Genomic DNA, 22,887 nt, shown 5'->3' on the forward strand with positions numbered 1-22,887 from the left:
ATGTTTGAACAAACACTATGCATATTTGAGAGAAAATACTATGCACATTTGAGAGGAAACACTATGCACGTTGGAGAGGAAATACGTAGTGGCTGAATAGATGTTGAAGAGAGGACTGGCGGACGTTGGCTCTATTAGAGGGTCAGGCTGGATCTCTCGTTCCTCTGCATTGCTAGGCCCTTATATATATCATCTTAATCCATTCTAGCAAAGTCCTTGAATTTTCATTATAGATTCTACAAAGTACTCCTATTATTATTATTATTATTATTATTATTATTATTATTATTATTATTATTATTATTATTATTATTATTATTATTATTATTATTGTTGTTGCTAAGATTATTGTAATCTTAGTGAATCCAAATTAAGGAAGTTTCGATGAAGCATTCAGAGACTATGAAATCCATAAGGAAAGAAAATATTGTATATGGGGGAATTTGGTCAATGCTATGGAGAATGGAAATGTTAAAATAACTAAATACATATAATGAATAATCTACTAGTTATTCATTATTAATGCATAAATAGATCAATGTATTAACGAGAAAGGGTAGACGTGCTTGAGTGTTGTTTCAAGAAAGAAAAATAAAAATTGATAAGAATTCTCCTCCATCACTGATATTAGGTCTGATCAGCAAAAACCTTCATAAGCCTCCTTATAGGACAGGCCATAGCCTAACAACCTCATCACATTTTTCTATATAAAGAGAAAGAAATATATTGAAAGAAATTTTGTATTTTATCCTACCGCCCTGCTACCTCTGAATGGTAAAATCTGCCAATACGAGGCTGAGTCTGAGCGGTACATCTTTTGACTCATGCTTGGTATATCATGGATAAATCCTAGCTTATTGTCCTCTAACTAGAGTGAAGGAGACTTGCATGGAACTAACAATCCAGAAACTGTACCCGTTTGGTGCCACCCCCTTGAAGGTGTATGATATCATCATCATCATCTCCTACGTCGATGGACTCGAAGGACCTCAGTTAGATTTCGCCAGTCGTCTCTATTTTAAGCTTAATTCAATACTTCTCCATTCATCATCTCTTATTTCGTGCTTCATAGTCCTCAACCATGTAAGCCTGGGTCTTCCAACTCTTCTAGTACAACATAGGTGACAATACATTCCCTAGGAGTACTCCGCTGTTCAATGCGGACTCCACCAACATTAATATTGCACTTGCGATTCTCATGAACAGACTTATTCAAATTCACATATTTAAGAGCAATTCCACAATAACGCAGGACTCTCCGCAAAATTTGCTGGTGCATACTATCAAAGGCTTTTTCATAATCCGCAAAGGCCATCAAAAGTTGATTTCTATATTCTCAAAATGAAAATTTGGTCAGTGCAACTTCTACCTTTTCGAAATCCAGCTTGTTCAACTCTCAGCTTTTCATCAATCTTTCTGTTCAGTCATTTTAGAATAAGCATATTATATATTTTTATAACAACTGACGCAAGTGTTATGGCTCCGTAATTACTGCAATAAGTCAAGTCACTTTTTTTTTTTTGCTATTATCACCAACACTCCTAACTCCCATTTATCAGGTTTTGCCTCTTCATGCCACATTATACAAAAGAATCTTGTAAGTGTGTATATATATATATATATATATATATGTATATATATATATATATATATATACTGCATATATGTGTGCATGATTATAAGTTTATCTGAATGTGTGTACAGATACTGGGGAGATGATCAGCGAGATATGTGTTATATAACAGAAACAAATACTCACTTTTCTTGGACAAGAATTATAGCTTTTGTTAATTTTCTATAAGTAACTATCTTTCAGAATGAGATGAATTCCATCTGTTTCACAGAAGCTTTCCTCCTTATTTTCCTTCTTTTTTTCTTCCTCAATTATGTTGCATCTTTGAATTAATAAGCATCTAATTAGAATATGAAGACATGTTTAGTAAATAAGCATGATTAGGATTAGGTAACTGAATTGCAGAAGTCCAAGTACAAAATCACGGGACACAAGAAACCAAGTTGTATGTTCTAACTTTGTCAAACGATGCACTGTTTGTAAAAGGAAACAGTAACTGTAACTAACACTCCTGGTTGGGAGAGATGGAAAGCATCAGGTGTTGTTCCCCCATTTACCAACACTCGCACCTGTGTTATGTTTCGTAGTTTGCGAATCCAAAACTGTTCTTACGTATTACATGGAAGTTTGCTGAATGATTTATCGTTTTCATATATTATCTCTTCAGCAAAGCATTGGAATATTAATGTGAGGGTATTTTCTATTAACTTAATATTATTATTGTTAGTGTTTCGTTTGAGTTCATCGTTTGATTAGCAAAAATCAGATATTATTACGCTTAACATTATTATCAGTGCGCTAATTTGAAGCTTTTTAGCCCCATACTTATGAAACATGTTTTTTTTTCCGAACATCACTTGACTTAATTTATATAAGACCTCGGACTCAAGCACATATAAGCGCACATACTCCCACACAGACACAGAAAGATATATATATATATATATATATACTGTATATATAATATATATATATGTATATATATATGTATATATATATATATATATATAATGTATATATATACATATAAATACGCATACACACACACACATATATATATATATATATATATGTATATATATACATATAAATACGCATACACACACACACACACACACACATATATATATATATATATATTACGGGGATGCACTTTAATCAAATAAAAGCATTGGACATTGTCACATTTCTAATAAAACTCTTGCATAGTGGATAAAGCCCCTGTGCAGAAAACTTTCTCAAAACTATATTCTTCACGTAATTTTCAGAGGGTTCATCAATAGCATTTCACATGGTACAGGGAACACAACTAAAAGGTTCTTTGCCTACCACACGCCACAAACCTTTGTGACTTCAATTTCACGGCATCCCCGTCCATTGCAGTACTAGTTTGAAGTTTTTCCTAAAATATGCTGCCATCTCTTTTACACTAGGCCTATTAGTTTCTTAAAACCTGGAATGAGTAGGTAAATCAATCATAGCTTCTTTGTATAACCAAATATCATATTGTCTGGAGGCAACAGTAAGATCTCTAATATTGAATATTTACCTTAATATCTATAGACTATATGAGTTAAAATCAACAATAGTCTGAGAAATATAATTCTAAAAAGAAAATTAACAATAATGATGAAAAGACAATACGAAAACGACTATGTAATTTTATCGAATAGTCATAAAGGTAAAAAAAAAAGAAAATGATAAATTGTACGATAAAGATTATCAATATTTAGAAGCAGACACTACGTAATACATTGTAGAGTGACAATGATTTAAAAATTGGAAATTATTAAGTGACATTTCAAGTATATCATCAGTGATTTAATTTTCACAACAACAACTACAACAACGACAAAGGCAACAACATCACCAACAACAGTATCAATAATAATAATAATAATAATAATAATAATAATAATAATAATAATAATAATAATAATAATAATAATAATATGACTTGAACAAGAAGAATAATGCATAGAAATTCAACAGAAGTATCTGAGCTTACACTTAATATTAGCTCTTTTAAACAGAAAATCTCATCAAATGTATCAGTTGGAATATTAAGCTTCAGGTGGGCGAGAACATTTTATTCGACGGACAGATATTCAATGGAATATACTCCTCAATGGTTATTTTGTCCCATAGCGGAAACTGATAACTCACGACAATAGCCAAGAACAATAGATTCAGACATACAGGTGTTCAGTGAGTGAGTGAGGCATATACTGTACAAGTCAATGATCTAGTATCCTATGATTAGGGTCAACAACACAAAATTTGTGATATTGAAAACGTATAGATTTTAGGAACATCAGCAGTAGAAAGCTCGATATATGAAGTCTGAAACACTCTTCTGGTAAAATTATGTTGTTTATTAATGAACGATTTGTGAGAATTTAGATAAAAGAAAGACTTTAGAGGAAGGAGATGGAGCAGGGGCTGTGGGGAGGAAGCCAGGTTCTGAACACCTGGGATTTGATACCATTGTGGAGGATTAATTTTCGTTTTATTTTCTATCTTTTGTTGCGTGCCAAATCGGGAGAGAGAGAGAGAGAGAGAGAGAGAGAGAGAGAGAGAGAACGGGCGTATCAGCGAGCAAGAGGTAGTGTAATGATTGTTTGTTGTAAGAAAGTCAGTTGGTATTATTGATGTTGTTTGTTTATATTTTTATCTAGCTGAGGACAGTGGGGAATGTCTTGACTGTGGCAGGAGACAGTTGTGTTTTGAATTCTGAATATATTTTCATTATTTTTTGATTAACATTGGTAGTGATTATTTATTTCTGCAACAAGTACATTTTTTATATCTATTACATGAGTGTTTCTGAATGATAGAATCAATTTATTGTTTATATTTGGTTATAGTGTCATAGCTTAGTTAGCTAGGCACATGTCCGTAAGGTGTTTTTTGTTTGTATTTGCAGAACCGTACTTCCTCCCTTTTCTTATTACTATTGTGGAAGACATCTAAAGGTACCCTCTCCAGCTGTGATTGATATAGGTATTGACGATGTGGACTGTTTAAAGATTTGGATTTGGATTATACTTTAAAATACAGATCAGGAAGTTGACGACGGTTGCGGTAAACGGAAATTATTTGGAATACACTTCGGATGATGATGATATTCACTGTCTTAATCAATTGAGGCGGGTGTGGCAGATTACCAGTAAGTGTTCCGGTTGCCACAAAGTTGGAAGTGGACTGTGAAAGACTGCGGGCCCTTGTGTGGACGAGGGTGTCCACACGCAAACATATTCAAGTGTTTGTTTGTTTTTTATTTGTTGAACATCGGTATTGGTTTCAGTGAATATTTACTAAAGTATTGCTCTTTTTTCTAAATATTGAGAATAGTTTCCATGTAGGCAAATGCACCCTTATATAGTATAAATTTTACAGATTGAGTTCTGTTATGGTTATTTTGTCTGTGTTTTAGTGTTTAGTTTATGATTGTTTTTAGTTTGTAAGAAATAGTTTTAAGTTTAATTTCTTTTTTGATTGGAGAGTTGGGCAAATATATGATACTTTAATTACTAGCGAAACGGAATTTCGCTACAAAAATGGACAAGTGCCGGCTAGTTTGGCATTTTCTCTGTTTAATAGGGCTGGGGCACAACAACTTGCGTATCGGTCGATTAAAATGTGAAGTATGTTCTTCACTCTTAAATCCATTGTTTACACCAGAGACTGAAGGGGATTTACTCTGCATGCTTGGTTTCTGTGCATTTACAATGACATATATGCCAGCTAGTTTTTTAAACCAATTAACAGCTTACAGGCACTTCTTCATAAGTTCCCGGATGTTGTTCTACAACAGCCATTTTTTTCTCACCTTGATTCGGTTTCAACTTAACCACCATCACGCAAAGACGTCTCCAAGAGGGTGTATGGGAAGCACATCAATCTATTTCGAAATTTAGTATAATTTCGTTTATGTTGGCAATGGAATATAATGGAAATGCTCTCCGTTCAGTTTGAAGCTATTAATACTCATGTGAAATTAAAAAATAACTGAAATAATGCCTCAAAGGTCCGATTCTGACTTAATTTTCAGGGAAGGCCAGCACATTTTCTACTGCAAAGTTTTTGTAAAGTTTGCAAAGCCAAAAAAAAAAAAAAAAAAAAAAAAAAAAGGCGTCGGTGTCAAATCATAAGGTAAGGTATTATTTGTGATTTACTTTTTTTTTTTTTTTTATAATGGAAGGATTTATTTGAGATTTACTTTATCATAATGTTATGATTTACCTTTAGCTTATGACCTGGGAAGGGGGGTCCGGGGATGTACCCCTGGCTAGGGGTTGTGACCTAGGAATGGAGTTCTTGGGAGTTTGCCCCCGGCTAGGAGTTGTAACCTGGGAAGGGTGATCCAGGGGGACCTTGCAACCCGGCAAGGGGTTGTGACCTGGGATCTACTAGGTTAGGTGAGGTGGGTTTGTTAGGTTCTGTACCCTTTTACAAATCTCAAAAGTTAATAATCATGTTTTGGCCAGTTTTCAGCCATTTACATGAACCATATATTTTTCCACTGGGTTATCTTTGACTTATTTTGCATTTCTGACCATTATTATTGTCGAAAATCACTCTTTTATGACGTTTCCCCACCCGAAAAACCCCGGTTTCCTACTGGGTTCCCCCATAATTGTCTTTATATAAGGGGGTCCAAAAACTCATGAACGGGAGGTTTGCCCCTATAATTATGGTCAGAAATGCATAAAATACAAGATAGCGTGTAGCAAAAATATATGGTTCATGTAATTGGCTAGAAATTAAAGTATCACATATTTATCGATACTCGTTTTAGTTTGTAGGAAATATAGTATTATGGTTACGTTTTGTCTTTATTTCCCCTCTGTGTAAGAGAGTCCAGTTGCTGATAACGTAAGTGGAAAGGTTGTGTTGAGGAGACATTTGTCAGTTAGTGATTCAAGGGTGTAGGGATTGTTTTTTGTGACATCCTGTCACATCATATGTATAGTTGCAGATAAATAGTTATTGTGACGGGCCGACCAACCGTGTGTCACATGATCGTATATAGCTATTTTTAGTGCGAAGGAAGAGCAAGATACAAGTATAATATATACATAAAATGAACTATGTACGATCGTGTGACACACGGTTGGTACATGGCTCCCCCCCTAAAAATGACATACTGTACATGTTAAATAAGGTGCCCTGATCTAGAGAGGCGAACTGTAGGCGGTCATCTGGCATGAGATAAGCAGGTTTTAGACGATCAATGGAGACCCAGTCTTCTTTGCCACAAATGTTTAGTATAAATGCTTTCGGACTGCGTTGGATCACAAGGAAAGGGCCCGTGTAAGGGGGCTTTAGCGGTGGCTTGCTAGTGTCGTTGAGCAGGAAGACGTGCGGTGTAGAGTGCAAGTCTGTCAGTATGTGATGCTTCGCTGGGGCTTGTAAGTCTGGCGGCATGGAGTAAATTTTCTCACAATGTGAAGTATGCGCTGGAGATCGTCGGAGGAGGTTGTAGAAGGAAAAAATTTGGCAGGGATGACCAAAGGGTCGCCATACACCATTTCAGCTGCCGAGACGTCAAGGGCGTCTTTAGGAGTGGTCATTAGTCCTAAGAGGACCAAGGGAAGCTGAGTAAACCAGTTGGAATCTTTACAGCGGGACATCAAAGCTGCTTTGAGGGTGCGATGAAAACGTTCAACCATTCCATTGGCAGCGGGGTTGTAGGCCATTGTCTGATGTAGGGTTATGCCCAGGAGACTTGCTAATGATGTCCACACTTGAGAGGTGAAAGTGGTACCCCTGTCAGAGGTAATATGCTCAGGGATACCAAATCTTGCAATCCATCCTGAAAGTAAGGCAGATGTACACGAGTAGCATGTTGCAGTTTTGATGGGAATGGCTTCAGGCCAATGAGGTTGAGCGGTCGATGATGGTAAACAGGTAACGATGTCCTTGTGATGTGGGTAGGGGTCCTACAACGTCAACGTGAATGTGTGCAAAACGACGCTAAGGTTGAGGAAAGGTGCCCACTCCTGAATCCGTGTGTCGATGTACTTTGGAAGTTTGGCGAGAAGTACAGGCGCGACCCAATCCTTAGCATCCTTAGAAATGCCGTGCCAAATGAACTTCACTTTCAGCAGCTGTGCGGTAGAATGGCACGAGGGATGTGAAAGGCCGTGAATTAAATCAAACACCTGCCGGCGTATGGGAGCAGGAATCCACGGTCGTAGTCTACCAGTACTGAAGTCACAGAGGAGGGTGGTGTTGGAGTCTTCGAGGGGGAAGTCTTCCCAACGGAGGGACGTGCAGGATCTCTTACATGCTTGATACTATGGATCCTGTTGTTGGGCTTCAGCCAGGGTGTTGTAATCCAATCCCAGTTGAACGGCAGCCAACGTGTTTCTTGACAGAGCATCGGCAACGGGATTTATTTTCCCAGGGACGTATTGAAGGATGCAATTGTATTCAGCCACGGCGGAGAGATGTCGGCGTTGAAGGGCGGACCAGGCGTCAGACTGTCGAGTGAAGGCATGCACCAGAGGCATGTGGTCTGTGCGAATGACGAAGGGAGAACCTTCTAAGTAATGGCGAAAGTGATGGACAGCCAAGGGCAACGCCAGCAATTCGCGATCGAAGGTAGAATAACCTGATTCTGCCTTGGACAGTTTTCTACTGAAGAAGGCCAATGGGCGGGGTGAGCCGTTAACCACCTGCTCGAGTACTGCACCAATAGCGACATCGCTGGCATTAGTGGAGAGAAGGAGAGGGGCATGTGGGATAGGAAAAGGGAGAGCCGCAGTGGTTGATAGGGCCTTCTTTGCATTGCAGAAGGCCGCTTCTTGAAGGGGACCCCACTTCAGGTCCTTTGTCTTACCCTTGCGGGAGGCATAGTGGGGAACAAGAGTGGCGGCAATGGCTGGCAGAAAATGGTGATAATAGTTGATCTTGCCAAAGAATTCCTGCAGAGCTTTGACGGTCGAGGGTGCGGGGAAGTCCTGAACGGCTGCTACCTTCTCAGGGAGGGGATGGACTCCTTCAGGAGATATGCGGTGCCCTAAGAAAGGCACTTCGTTGGCGCCAATGGTACACTTGTCATACCGGACTACAAGGCCGTTTTGTTGCAGGCGATCGAGCATGATACGCAGGTGACGGAGGTGTTCTTTTTATGAGTAAGAGAACACAAGTGTGTCGTCCACATAACATACACAGAAAGGGAGGTCCCCTAAGATGCCATCCATGAGACGTTGAAACGTGGCCCCCATTACAAAGGCCAAAACAGGAGTAATTGAAGGAGTATGTACCAAACGGAGTGGTGATGACGGTCTTGGGGATGTCTTCTGGGTTCACAGGCACCTGATAATACCCCTTCAGGAGGTCGAGCGTAGAGAAAATCTTCACTCTGTGCAGGTAGGAGGTCACGTCGGCGATGTTTGAGGGGGGGGTTATGATCCGGTTCTGTTTGCATGTTCAGGCGCTTGTAATCCCCGCACGGACGGAGGGAGCCATCTTTCTTCAAAACGATGTGTAAGGGTGACGACCATGGCTGGAGGCCTTTTGGTAAAGGCCCATGTCCTCCATTTCGGCGAACGTCTGTTTGGCGGCTGCCAATCGTTCTGGTGCCAGAAGTCTGAATTTTACGAAGACTGGGGTCCCATCGTCTTAGTATGGTGATAAATACCGTGCATGGCAGGGGCCGTGGGCGTTTGGTGAAGTTTTGGACGGAAAACTTCCGGGTACGATGTGAGGAGGTGGGCGTAGGCATCCATGGGTGCGCTGATGTGGAGAGCGAGGTTGGAGGGGGCGGGTTGAAGAGGTGTCGACAAGTACGAGTCTGCGTTGACCAATTGTCGGTGGGCGACATTGACCAGAAGGCGAAATGAGATTGGATATCCGCACCGAGGATTGGCAATGTTACGTCATCAACGAGAAACTTCCAATTAAATTTACCGTTTCCAAACGATAATGTGAGGTTTTCGTAACCGTAGGTGGGTATCGCAGATCCGTTGGCAGCTACCAAGTGGACGTCGGCAGACGTAGACAGACTACGTCGTGTCCTGAAGAGTTCCCTTGGCAAAAGAGAATGACAAGCACCCGTGTCTACCAAAAATCGCACGCCCATTCCAGCATCATGTAAAAAGAAAAGATTAGAAATACGGGAGGCTACCGCACGAGCGATGGCCTACTTACACGTTTTTTGGCCACTGACAATCCTTGGCTCATTTCTTCGCGGTTGCCCCGAATCTGAAGTGGTAGTAGCAAAACTGCGGTGGATGGGAGGTAGTAAGTGGATGTAGAAGTTGTTGGTTAGGGTGCAAGCGAGTGGTGGGTGGTGGGTGGCTTTGTCGCCGTTTCGGCACATCACGGGGTAGGCGTGTATATCCTACGTCATTCACGTCAGCTTCGGTTGACGTTGAATAGGCGTCCTCTTCGTCAGGGGTGGAGGCGTTGATGGAAGTCTTGAAGTGGCTGTCCATAAGGGCGTCAGCTTTGGTCATCAAGTCCTTTATGGGTAAACTATCGACATCGGGTATGGTAGCGCATACAGGTTCGGGTAAACGGCGTATCCAAAGGGCATGAAGTAGGTTCACCTCATGAGGAGAGCCGTCTGCGGCAGGTTGCAGGCGAGCGATACTGGTCATTTCCTTGAGGGTGAGCGAAACCCTTTGGTCCCCGAACCGTTGTTGAGAGAGCTGAAAAAGCTTTGCTATATGGGCGGCTGGCGACGGCGAGTACTGCTGCAGAAGGTATGTTTTGAGGGTGTCATACGCTATTGGGGTGTCTCCTTGTTCACAAAGTCAGTCGGATATTTCCGGGAAGGTGTCCTCAGTTATCAGCGCGAGAACATAATTGCTTTGGGGGTTGAGCGAGTCACGCTTGATGCGAAACTGGACTTCTGCGAGCTGAAACCAAGCAAACGCCTTTCCGCTGGTGAATGATGAAAGTTTCAATGGGACAGCCGCAGCACCAACTTCCGTAGAGTTCGCCATATTAACAACGATGGAGGGGCGAGGGGGGTGGACGGTGGGAGGAGTGAGTCGACCTCCGAGGTCACCAATGTAACGGGCCGAGAGAGGGTTGTGACTCAAAGACAGGATGAAAGCAACTGATTCTGTTTATTATTGAACACTCTCCTTTATATACAAAAGCTCAAGGCAACAGGATATTTCCTGTTCAAAATCGACACCATTACCATTGAGAAAAACAGACATGTTTATTCAGGTTCTTTTTAGTGCGAGGGAAGAGCGAAGATACAAGCATAATATATACACAAAATGAACTAAATACGATTGTGTGACACACGGTTGGTACAGTATAGTAGAAAGTATGCATAAAAAGAACATTGATGGATATGATGAATATTACAATGATAATATTGGGTAAAACCATTGTGGTTTTTGTTTTGAGAGTGATCTTTGAGAGACTTGAAATGATGTGTAGCATGGAACTGAAATGCTAGAGTTATCATTTCAGAAAAAAAAAATGAGAAGAAAGCAGATAATTTGCCAGTTAAGTTAGGCGCGAAGCAGATAGAATTATGAAAAATATAAAAACCAAAAGTTGATAGTGGTAATAAAAGCAAAAAGAAAGGACGCTGTAAAAATTTCAGATTACATGGAAAGCTACAGAACTATGAATTAAATAGATATTCAGTTTTTTACGCAAAACAATTCACTACATGGAAACTAAAAGTCGATAGTAAATTATCAATAAGAGACTGGAGTAAACAATACATAACAGCATTTCAATGCATTATCCTTTGATTTGAAAGGGAGAAAGATAAAGTAAACATCACGGAGACTGGATAACTATAGATACAAACACAAAGAAATATATTATTATTTTTTTTTTTACTAAAAAATAGTAAATTTTCAATATAGCAGACTTTCCCGACGATGACAGCAGCTCTTCCAACACATTTTAATAACAATTTAGAGAAGATTGTGATGTTTGGAATTTGATCTCTCCATCCATCCTTTCTTCCTCTTTCTCTCAGTCTCATTCTCCCTGAATGTTGTCATACCTGCGAATATCATCCTATAGTTTCGAAGTTAGAGAAGGACGAGAAAATGGCTTTCCTGGATTACTGTTATAAGGTACAACGATGTTTTAAGAGATGGACAGAGGCTGCTAACATGAGGGAGATAGCTCATTGTACTTTAGTTTAGACTATCGAAGATCTATGGTTCTCTCGAAAGACATAATCTACAATAATCTCTAAAGAATTTTTGTAAAAAAAAAAATCATGAATGTAAGATGGTTGAAGGTATGGAGTTGAAGATTGGTTCATAAAAAGTTTTAATTTGGGTTTTAAATAATTTCAGATTATGAAAAATCCTCTCATTAGCATAAGATACAATTGGTTTTGCGACTCGAATCCAAAGAAACCAGCCAGTCAAGCTGGTGTATTTTTCCTCATAGAGGGTGGCTGCAGAAGATCCCTCCAGCTGTTGCGCGACTTAAAAGAAACGTCCCGCTGAAAGTTGTTGCCAATTGGACGGCAATATTTTTTTTCATACCACGGAGGGTGTTTTTGACCCCTTTGGTTGAGGAAATTCCCTCCCAATAGTGTATGAACATTTAGAGGACAACGGAATCCTCCTATGACAAATAAGACATTTCACATTGAACTCCTCCCTTGGTGTCAGTAAATTCTGTAACATTGTGTCCATTGTTCACTATGAAGTAATGTGTACTAGTTTAATTTGTTCATCGTAAACATTTAGGTATATGTTTTTCTTACCATAATCGTATTTTCCATAAGAAATACAGTATATAGAAATAAGTACACTTAAACTAGAGATGTGCCGATACCACTTTGGAGTCCAATACCGACATCGATACCCAATTCTTTTTTAGACCGATACCACTTTGGAGTCCAATACCGATATCGATGCCCAATTCTTTTTTAGATCGATACCCATTTTTTTTTTCTATACCAATATCGATACCAACACCAAAGAAATAACCGATGCCGACACAGATACTAGCCTATACTTCGACTCTAGAAATTCTTTCTGTTGATTACAATAACAGCATAATATTGATTTGATGACTGACTTTTTAACCTCTTCAGTATGTGCAATGCTGCGCGTGAGGCATCATTAGATCTATTCTGTAAACAGTCTATTTGACATAAACCAGTTTCAAAGATGTTTTAGTAAGAAACGTGTCAATGGCAATAACACAATCCGATCATAAATCTAATGCCTTCCCCTACATGATTTTTTTTTTATTACTGAATATCATATTAGTTTAACCAAATCACTGAACCAGAAAACGTTATTCATGAATAGAGTAAAGTAATGAACTAATTCCATTTGAGAACTTAGTTGTAGCGCGAGGAACTAAAATGGTAGCATTGACTAAAAAACAAAATAGAAATAAATTATAGGTTTCCGTCTCCAACGCTCAATTTCAGCAAATTTCTCACTAGTAGTGTTAAATTCTACACATCACCCTTTGTCTTTTAGTTGACGTTTAGGTATAGTTATCTGCACGAATTCTAATATACACCAAGGTAGGAGGGCAGTAGAAATTTAAAATGTATACCGAAATTCATATGGGGATTGTACAAGGAATTACGAGTAATACTAAACTTCTTTATTTAGTAAAGTCCATATTTCAGTTATTGAAATGTTAACTATTCTATTCAAACCCCAAAGTTGGTCCCGTTCAGTGGTAGGACTCCATTAGTAATAGGTAAGAGATATTATTTTCGATAGGATGAATTATAATCAATTGTCAGTTGGTTAGAAAAAGAAGGCAAAATTTGTAACTCCCCCCCCCCTCCCCCGTCCCCCGTCCATATTACGAAATTAGCACAGGAGCAATATTTTCAAATCATCGGGATGATGAGATTTATTTATTGTCAGGTTCATGCTTGATATATTCTAAGAATATAATTTTTATCTGTTAATAATTTTTGTCTGATTATGAAGTAACCGAGTCATTATCTGAATCATTACAGTGATTGCCAAAGGGTATAGTTTATTCGTTTCACTTACCTTTTTGGTTTGTATAATGGTATTGTATAAATGTTTTTTCTTTTTTTTTTCTTTGTAAAATTAGTCATTCGTATATGCAATATATTTCAACAATCGTTGGCCAGTTTAGCTGTGCCCCATGATTTTCCTAGTAAATTTATTAAACATAATGCTTTTCCAACTATTAATGCGACTTGGCTTTATAATAATAATAATAATAATAATAATAATAATAATAATAATAATAATAATAATAATAATAATAATAATAATGGTAAAAGCTATGAGCAACAATGAGATATGAAGATATGTAGTAAATAGTAATTATAACGCTTTACTGTTGAAAGCAGAGTTATCTAACCTCAAAAGGGTCCTCGCACTAAGGCCTCTATGTTCAAAGGTTCTGCTCAAAACGTTAAATGTTAGAGGTGTCTTGTTTCGGTTCCAATTTCATCAGGACAGGTACTCATCAGAACGTCAGCTGGGAAAGCCTAACCCGCCACTGTGATGCCCAACCACAGCGGTGCCCTACGCAGTAAACAGCTTAAACTCAAGATTCCGTGCTGGGATAGATTTGCCGCCATGCAAATGATAGGCTAACACGTTACCATTGCGATGAACAAATTAAACTGGTACATATTACTTCATAGTGAACAACGGACACAATGTTACAGAGTTTACTGACACCACGGGAGGAGTTCAATGTGAAATGTCTGATTTGACATAAGAGAAAGACGCTATCCTAAAATGAATGAATGATTTAAAGTTTTCAGGCATCCTTACATCTAAGGTCATTGACGCCGGCACTATCCTAAAAAAAAAAAAAAAAAAAAAAAAAAAAATTCATCCCACTGAGAGTGAATTTCCTCAACCAAGGGGAGCAAAAACGTCCTCTATGGCATAAAGAAAAAAAAAATATCGCTGTCCAAATAGCAACAACGTTACCCAGGATGTTCCCTTTATTATTACCTTTGAAGTCGCCCAACAGCTGGAAGGATATCTTCTGCACCCACCCTCTACGAGGAAAAATAATCCAGGATTAAAGTAAAACCAGACGATTGAAGCTATGAAATAGTTGATTAATTGATGATAATTACTTTTTCTGTACGAGTTTTCTTCATATTTGGTTAATGATTACTTTGATATTTGAGTGCTCAGACATCCTATAGAATAATATTGTCTGATTATGGACTTACATGCATTTACCAGAACTGCTGGAGTTTAAATTCTACGGGGGAATGACGGTAGAGAATGAATAAAATCGTAAAGAAAATGAAAAAAAAGTATCGTATGAAAATTACCATCAAACTTATAAAACTATCCTTATGAAAGAACATGCTCTCGAGGTGCACACACAAACGTTTATATATATATATATATATATATACTTAGTGTGTATGTGTTTGTGTGCATATATATACTCACAGACACACAAATACACACATATATGTATATGTGCATATATATATATATATATATATATATATATATATATATGTATATGTATATATATATATATATATATGCATATGTATATGTGTATGTATATATATATATGCATATATATATCTACACACATACACACACATATATATATATATATATGTATATGTATATATATATATATATATATATATATATGTATATATATATATATATATATATATATATAATATATATATATATATATATATATATATATATATATATATATATATATATATATATATATATATATATATACATATATATATATGTATATATATATATATATATATAAATATGTGTGTGTGTGTGTTTGTGTGTGTGTGGAATTACTTTCACAACAGATGCCATCGATACTAAAAACTTCTTTCTACTGTTACTTCAGAGATTAATTACCCTTATTGATACCTTGTAAATTTGAACTGATAAAACAATTCTAAATCGCGATTGAAGAAAAATACATTGAAAAATCTTTACATCAATTATGCTGCAAAACATCCAAAACTAATTTTCTTTTCTTTCTTGTCAATGATAAATCTTTTTTATAATATTTTTCCCAATTAAATTGTCTCAAAGGCAGAATAGATCTCCAAATATAAAGTAAATACAGACAAAACAGAATGCTGAAACAACCAACTAAATACTTATACATTCTATTTTCTCATCTAAAACAACCAAGAACAAAATTATGATACTTCATCAAAAGTAGTGAAAATATTTCCCGAGATCCATTAGTCGTTAGTAATATAGAAGATTCCAATAATGTCACTAATAGCAATATAAGTTAAAATCTGAAATGAAATATTAGTCCAGGATATATACAGTAGATGCTCATTTGATACATTTTATCGAAAACCCAATAATTCAGTGCTTCTTGAGAATCTTAATCTAATAAAACATAAATGCCAATACTAAACTATTTCATTCTCATTGTTTTCGCTATTTACTTCACTCATTGTTTAAAGATCAAAGTCACTTAAAGCAATACAGTGGAACAACTGACCGACGCATAACTTTCCCGGTTAAAGTTGTTTAATACTTACTGAGAACTTCCCGTAAAATGAACAGGAATATTTTATTCTTTGATTGAAAGGAAATTAAATTCAGTCTCCTCTCTTCGGTTAAGATTTTTTTTTTTCTATGAGAATTAGCTGGTGGCGTCCTTTTCCTTCTGACAAATCAAAGTTAGTTGTCTTCATTTAGGCAGAACCTAAGGTGTGCTTCTTCCGTTGGAATTAATACGACTTTTTTCTTCGCATATTGGCAATTTTCTTTCAATAAATATGCACATGCGAATCTGAGAGCACCATCAATAACACTAAAAGGGAACTATTGCAGAGTTATATTTTTCCTCTATAACAAGTGTTCAAATTGCTGAGTAGTTGTTCTCTTATAGATCGGGGTACTTGAATAATGAAGTATTTTAGAGTCGCAAATTATAAAAGAAGGAAATAGAAAGATTTTCCTTTCCATATGCAGTCTTCTGGCATCGAGCTTTTACATGTACACACACGCATATATATGCACATATATATGTGTTTATACACAAATACTCATATATATTATTATTATCATTACTTGCTAAGCTACAACCCTATTTGGAAAAGCATGATGCTATAAGCCCAGGGGCTCCAACAGGGAAAATAGCCCAGTGAGGAAAGGAAAAACAGAAAATAAAATATTTTAAGAAGAGTAACAACATTAAAATAAATATCTCCCTTATAGAATATGAAAACTTTAATAAAAAAAAAAAAGAGGGAGTGAAATAAGATAACAGAGCGTGCTCGAGTGTACCCTCAAGCAAGAGAACTCTAACCCAAGGCAGTGGAAGACCATGGTACAGAGGTTATGGCACTACCCAAGACTAGAGAACAATAGTTTGATTTTGGAGTGTCCTTCTCCTAAAAGAGCTGCTCGCCATAGCTAAAGAGTCTCTTTTACCTTTACCAAGTTGAAAGCGGCCAATGAACAGTTACAGTGCAGCAGCCCCTTGAGTGAAGAAAAATGGTTTGGTAATCTATGTTGTCAGGTGTAAGAGGACAGAGAAATATGTAAAGAATAGGCCAGACTATTCAGTGTGTGTGTAGGCAAAGGGAAATTGAACCGTAACCAGAGATGGATCCAATGTAGTACTGTCTGGCTAAGACCCCATAACTCTCTAACGGTAGTTTCTTAACAGGTGGCTGGTGCCTTGGCCAACCTACTATCTATCTATCTATCTATATATATATATATACAAATATATATACAACATACATATATATACATGATAAATTTTGCGTATTTAAACGTGGTTATCCTCTTCTTTCTTCGTGGCCAAGTGGTATGTCAGTGTTCATACAAGTTTCCTGGACCAGGGTTCGACTCCCGGCAGGTCAGAAGCTATTGTCTTTGTGTGATTTCGCCTGGGGCTCTGATCCCGAAGTCGGTAAGAGAATCCAGACATTAATGTATCATATATATATATATATATATATATATATATAACTCATTATTTGAATTTTTCAACCCAGGAATACTCTTTGATATCGAGTTCGCTAAGCCATTGAATTACAGACCCACATAGAAATTCCTTCAATTATAACTGTTTCTGATCGGCCAAGGATTTGAACCCTTAGCACTGATTGAAATAAGGGTAAACATTAGACTTCAGCCCACTCGGGGATATGGTAACGACGTAACGTGGGAAGTAAAGCACTGATGCACGGTTAAAGCTCCTTTTATTCTTTATACATATTTAGGGTCAGTATAATAGTGTCGGGTTCTTTTTGCACAACCTGTTGTTAATCATAACATAGTGATTGATATCTGCAGACTTTCGTTTTTATCACCTGATATTCTGTAACGATACTATGATCCGTGAACCTTCAATTTGCTTCAATTTTGTATGGGAGAGGTAGTATTATCGAGTTTTGTAGATTTATTTATCTATAAACACTTGGAAATATGGTTTTATGATTATCTTATCGTCCTGTATTCAGAATAGGGCCCTCAAATATTAGCTCATTGTGTTCCCTCTTCGAGTAAGCAAACCCATGTCTGCCTCTCTTTATACACGTTACCCTCTTAGATTGGAGTCCGACTATTTCTCTTTGATAGGCATTATTAGTTAGTGTTTAATTAAGATTTGTTTTACCTCTACCATCAAACTTTGGAACTCTGTGTGCTACTTTTTATTGATTTTATTTTTCTTATGATGGGAGTGGTGGAGGAATTGATGCGAAGATAACTCCTGAACAACTGACTTTATTTAGAGACAACACGTGTATTCATAGGACCCCAAGGAATCACTTAGGGTTTATGTCAATGAGGTTGACATTGGTATGAAATAGACTATATAATAACGGAATGATAACAGAGTTGACAAATACTTCTTACCTTAAACGACGCCGGTTGCAGTATGAAAGAAAACGTAGAAAGGGTACGTGCACTACACTATAATTTTCTGTTTGTAAAAGATACTCATGTTGCTTCCTTTGTTGATAAATCCATTAATAATATCCTCCTCCTTATTTTACTTCTTTTCCTTTCAGTCGTATGTGACTATGATATTGGATTTGCCCACGGTTGAGCTACTTTAGATTAGTCGACGAGCAGGCTTATCTGTCTGACAGTCGACTGCGTGATGTCACACTTGGGAGCTTGAGGAAAGGACACAGAGTACGACTCGGGCAAAATTGTTTTTGCTTGTCAATGAAGTTATAGAATTCAAGGATGGAGAACCTGCGGCCTTAAGGCCGCATATGGCCTTCTGGATCATCAAGTGCGGCCTTCTACGGCCTTTGATATATGTACAGTATGTGTAGTATATTTCTGCTTTGACACTGAATATTGTGTGTTTGAAATATTCTACTGTATGTACACACATACAAATATGTACACACAGACAATAGGAAAGTTGTGTTCAGTGATGTACCTCCCAGAGAATGGAAGCAATTTTTCCTTGAATTCAATGAATCCTAACTTAGCAGTTTTTCCTTGTCAGCTGCAGCAGCTGTTGTAGCTGACAAGGAAAATCTGCTAGTTGCAGTGAGTGAGTGATTTAACGTATGATGGACGAGAGAGTTCCTGTTTTGTCCATCTCTTCACTGTGATCTATGTTAGTTTTATAGGAGTCAACAGATTCTAGATTTTTGGTATAAAAATATTTTATTTGTGCTTTCACTAATGAGTTTTCATTGCATGAAAAACAGCTTCCCTTAGGTAACCTTAACGTAAGGAAAAGAGTAACAGACATTTTAACAAATTCAATAAGCAATGTCACAAAGGAGGACTAAATTTTACTTCTTTATTATAATAAGTTATGCAGTGATGGTGTTCCAGCTATGATGGCTAAAAACTAGGGATTTATTGAACTTCTTAAGAAAGCAAATAATTGATTTTTTTTCAATGAAAACAGCTAAGTGTGTTTAAACAGATACAATTTTTAATTGGGATGTTACATTTTCATGAGATGTGATTGTTTAAAAAAGTTATATTGTTGATATTTATAAGCTATCTTTTCCAAAAGATTAATATTCATCACTTCAATACAAAGAACCTACTTGCTTAACCAAAGTAATTTGAAAATGACATGCTTTCGATATTATTCATTTACTTACGGTAGTTTGAAAACTACCCAAAATTGAATGAAATATTTCAAAATTTAGTTTTCAATATAATTCATTTACTGATTACTTGTATAAAAAGTACTTAATTCAAATATTTGAAATTGTAATGCTTTAAATTTTTATAAACCTGTCACTTTTCTTTAAATTACTAATAAATTACTTGGAGGATAAAATAACCAACAAAATTCTATGCGGCCTTAACGAGCATTGAGGAATTGCAAGATGGCCTTTATCCAAAAAAGGGTTCCCCACCCCTGGTTGTAGATCATTTGTTAGTACTAACACTTGGTCTTCGTACTTGAGATTCCTTTATTTGACCTCAATGCACATGCCATAAGCAGATTAACTTACTATACATTTCCCTTCAAAATACCTTCCCTTATTATGGAATTTCAGTCAGTTGTAAATCATAGCATCTGACGAACGTCCAAGAACACACAGGGAAAGAGCTTTGTGGGAATTACACTTAATAATTATGCAGTCTACGGATGTTTCATAATAGAATGTAATGGTTCAAAAGTTCGATTTTTTAGATTTTCTAAGATACGACGACTATAGGAAGAAATGGATAATTGCCTACCATCGTGTTGGTAAGGTCAATACTAACAATGCGCTCGTCTATTCAGATCATCCCCTTGGCGTACCGGGTATATTATGGTCTGTTTTATCATTGATCTAAATTTAAGCAGAAACTTTAACTGTAAAGAGAGGCTTGCAGATGAAATGAGCATCACAAAACAGTAAGTTATGATAAGGGAACGGACATACAATATAAACCTCATGGTAAGATTCAGGTAATATTGATTATAAGTTTAATTGGTAAATGGAGAAAACCCATCGTTTATGATTTTGATAAATCTTACGAACATGAAATAATAATGGGGATAATTTACGAAGTAGAGAATGCTGGGTATCCTGCGATTGCAATCGTGCATGATCAGGGGACAACCAATGTGGAAGCACTTTAGATAGCCCCAATAAACTGTAAGTGTTTCAATAAAAAATCCGTGTCACAATAGGAAAATATTCTTATTTACAGATGCCCCAAACATGATAAAATTAATAATAAATCACTTTATAACTAGGGGGTTTTGCTTTGAAGATGGAATGCTGATATCAGTTTCTAAGGTTCAGTAACATGTCTTTAGTGTTTTTTTTATTTTTTTTATTGACTTAATTTCTCAGAAGATTCAGCTTTGTTATTTCTAAGTTATATTAGTTTTAATACCATTTTCACGAAGTAAGATAAGAAAATTATATATATGAGTATGTGTGTGAAAAAATAAACTGGCAACTCCTTAGGGGGTAAGTGTGACAAGGTTCGTGAGTCTCTTGAATTTTTGCAAACAAATTGGGGGGATTGGCTCCCTTTTGTATCACAAGAAGTGTACTGTACAATGTTTTGTAAAAGAAAAGCAGCTGCAGCACTGACCATTATAAAGTATCGGCACATAACGCTCTTAAAGCATTTCACAGAAGCGGGCGACCGACAAATGAGCGGCGAATCAGTAGTGAGAGTATTCTGAAAGAGCGACAAAATATACTATTAAAAGAGCGGACGACCTGACTGCCTCATTATCCTCCCACCTCCCACCCCTACCCCCTACTTCGTTCCGGGGTCAGCAGGTTAACCTTGTCGGTGACCTCCATACAACTGGTCAGTGTGTCTGGTGATTCCACCCAGTACAGTCAAGTCGTGCCAACATGGAGTTCACCATTACAGAAACTAACAAGGGAAAGAAATGCATAATCTATGAAGGTTACAAGTTTAGAGTCGACACAACTTAAGTGATGGAAGTTTTTCATGGCGGTGCACAAATGGGAAGTGTAAAGCTCGAGTGAAAACAGACTGTGAAATAGGTAGCATTGTCCCTGTGCAGTTGCAGCACAATCATGAAAATGATGAGAGAAAGCTTGAACGACAACAACTACGTACTGCAGTGAAAAGAAAAGCAAGTGATGACATGACAGCAAGGCCGGCAAAAATAATTAGGACAGAACTTTGGATGTAGTCAAGAAGCTCCAAGCAACAACGTACTTGAAAATCAGAAGTACCGGCATGCCAGCTGTCCCAAAGAAAGTGGATAAAGAGAAGTGTGAATATGCTATAACTCAGTTCGCCAAGTACAAGTCGCAGGATATTAACCGACGTCAATATTTACAATCTATGGGTTGCAGTTTCATGGCAAGAACTGATTTGATGTGAACGGAAGATATGATGTGAACACACTTAAGTGACGAAAATACGATCTGAACACATTTAAGTGACGAAGATATGATATGAACCTTTAAAACCTTTAAAACCGCTTTAAAACAAAATATTTTTCCTGCTCAAAAGCCTACTTCCACCTCCCCGTGGTGAGCAGGGGGCAACAGGTATTTACATCTGGCTAACGGAAGAGGTAAATAAGACGCTCATCTGTTGTAAAATGTAGCCGCTCTTTTAATAGTAAATCTGTCGCTCTTTCGAGAAAATGTTGCCGCTCTTTTAACATATAGTTTCGCTCTTTAGTGAAACTCCGTCCCCAGTAATCGGCTAAAACTCACGGTCCCCGGCTGCGATCGATCTGTTGTCATGTAATTGCTAGGCTATATGTGTGTGTGTATATATATATATATATATATATATATATATATATATATATATATATATATATATGTGCGTGTGTGTGTGTGTGCTCTCATATACAGTATATGCATCCACACAAACACATAAACACACGCACACACACACACACACACATATATATATATATATATATATATATATATATATACATACATATATACATATATATATATATATATATATATCCAAGTATCTATCTATCTATCTATCGATCAATCTATCCATCTATCTATCTCTTTATATATATATATATATATATATATGTATATATGTGTATGTGTATGTGTGTATACAATTATCTTTACAATAGATGTCATAGATACCCTTATTGGTACTGTACCTTGTAAATATGAACTAAAAAAAAAAAAAATCTAAACCGCGATTGAAGAAAAAATCCCTGAGAAATCCTTACATCAATTATGCTGCAAAACATCGAAAACTAATTTTCTTTTCTTTCTTGTTAATGATAAATCTCTTTTATGTTTCTCCCTCTTGAATCGTTTCAAATGCAGAATAAATCTCCAAATATAAAGTAAATACAGACAAAACAGAATTCTGTAACAACCAATCAAATAATTATACATTCTGCAGTATTTTCTCGTCTAAAACAACCAAGAACAAAATTATGATACT

General features: G+C 36.8%; 1 protein-coding gene across 1 annotated transcript in view; it reads right to left on the reverse strand.

The window, feature by feature from the left end:
* Positions 1 to 2,058, reverse strand: part of LOC137644945 (prolyl 4-hydroxylase subunit alpha-1-like) — a 64,767-nt gene extending 62,709 nt beyond the window's left edge. Inside the window, exon 1 of the mRNA XM_068377822.1 lies at positions 1,760 to 2,058. The gene's annotated coding sequence lies outside the window, so the exon portion shown is untranslated. The remainder of the gene's footprint in view (positions 1 to 1,759) is intronic.
* Between the last annotated feature and the right edge of the window lie 20,829 nt (positions 2,059 to 22,887).

This window comes from Palaemon carinicauda, chromosome 8 (genome assembly GCF_036898095.1).
Source record: "Palaemon carinicauda isolate YSFRI2023 chromosome 8, ASM3689809v2, whole genome shotgun sequence".
Classification (NCBI taxonomy): domain Eukaryota; kingdom Metazoa; phylum Arthropoda; class Malacostraca; order Decapoda; family Palaemonidae; genus Palaemon; species Palaemon carinicauda.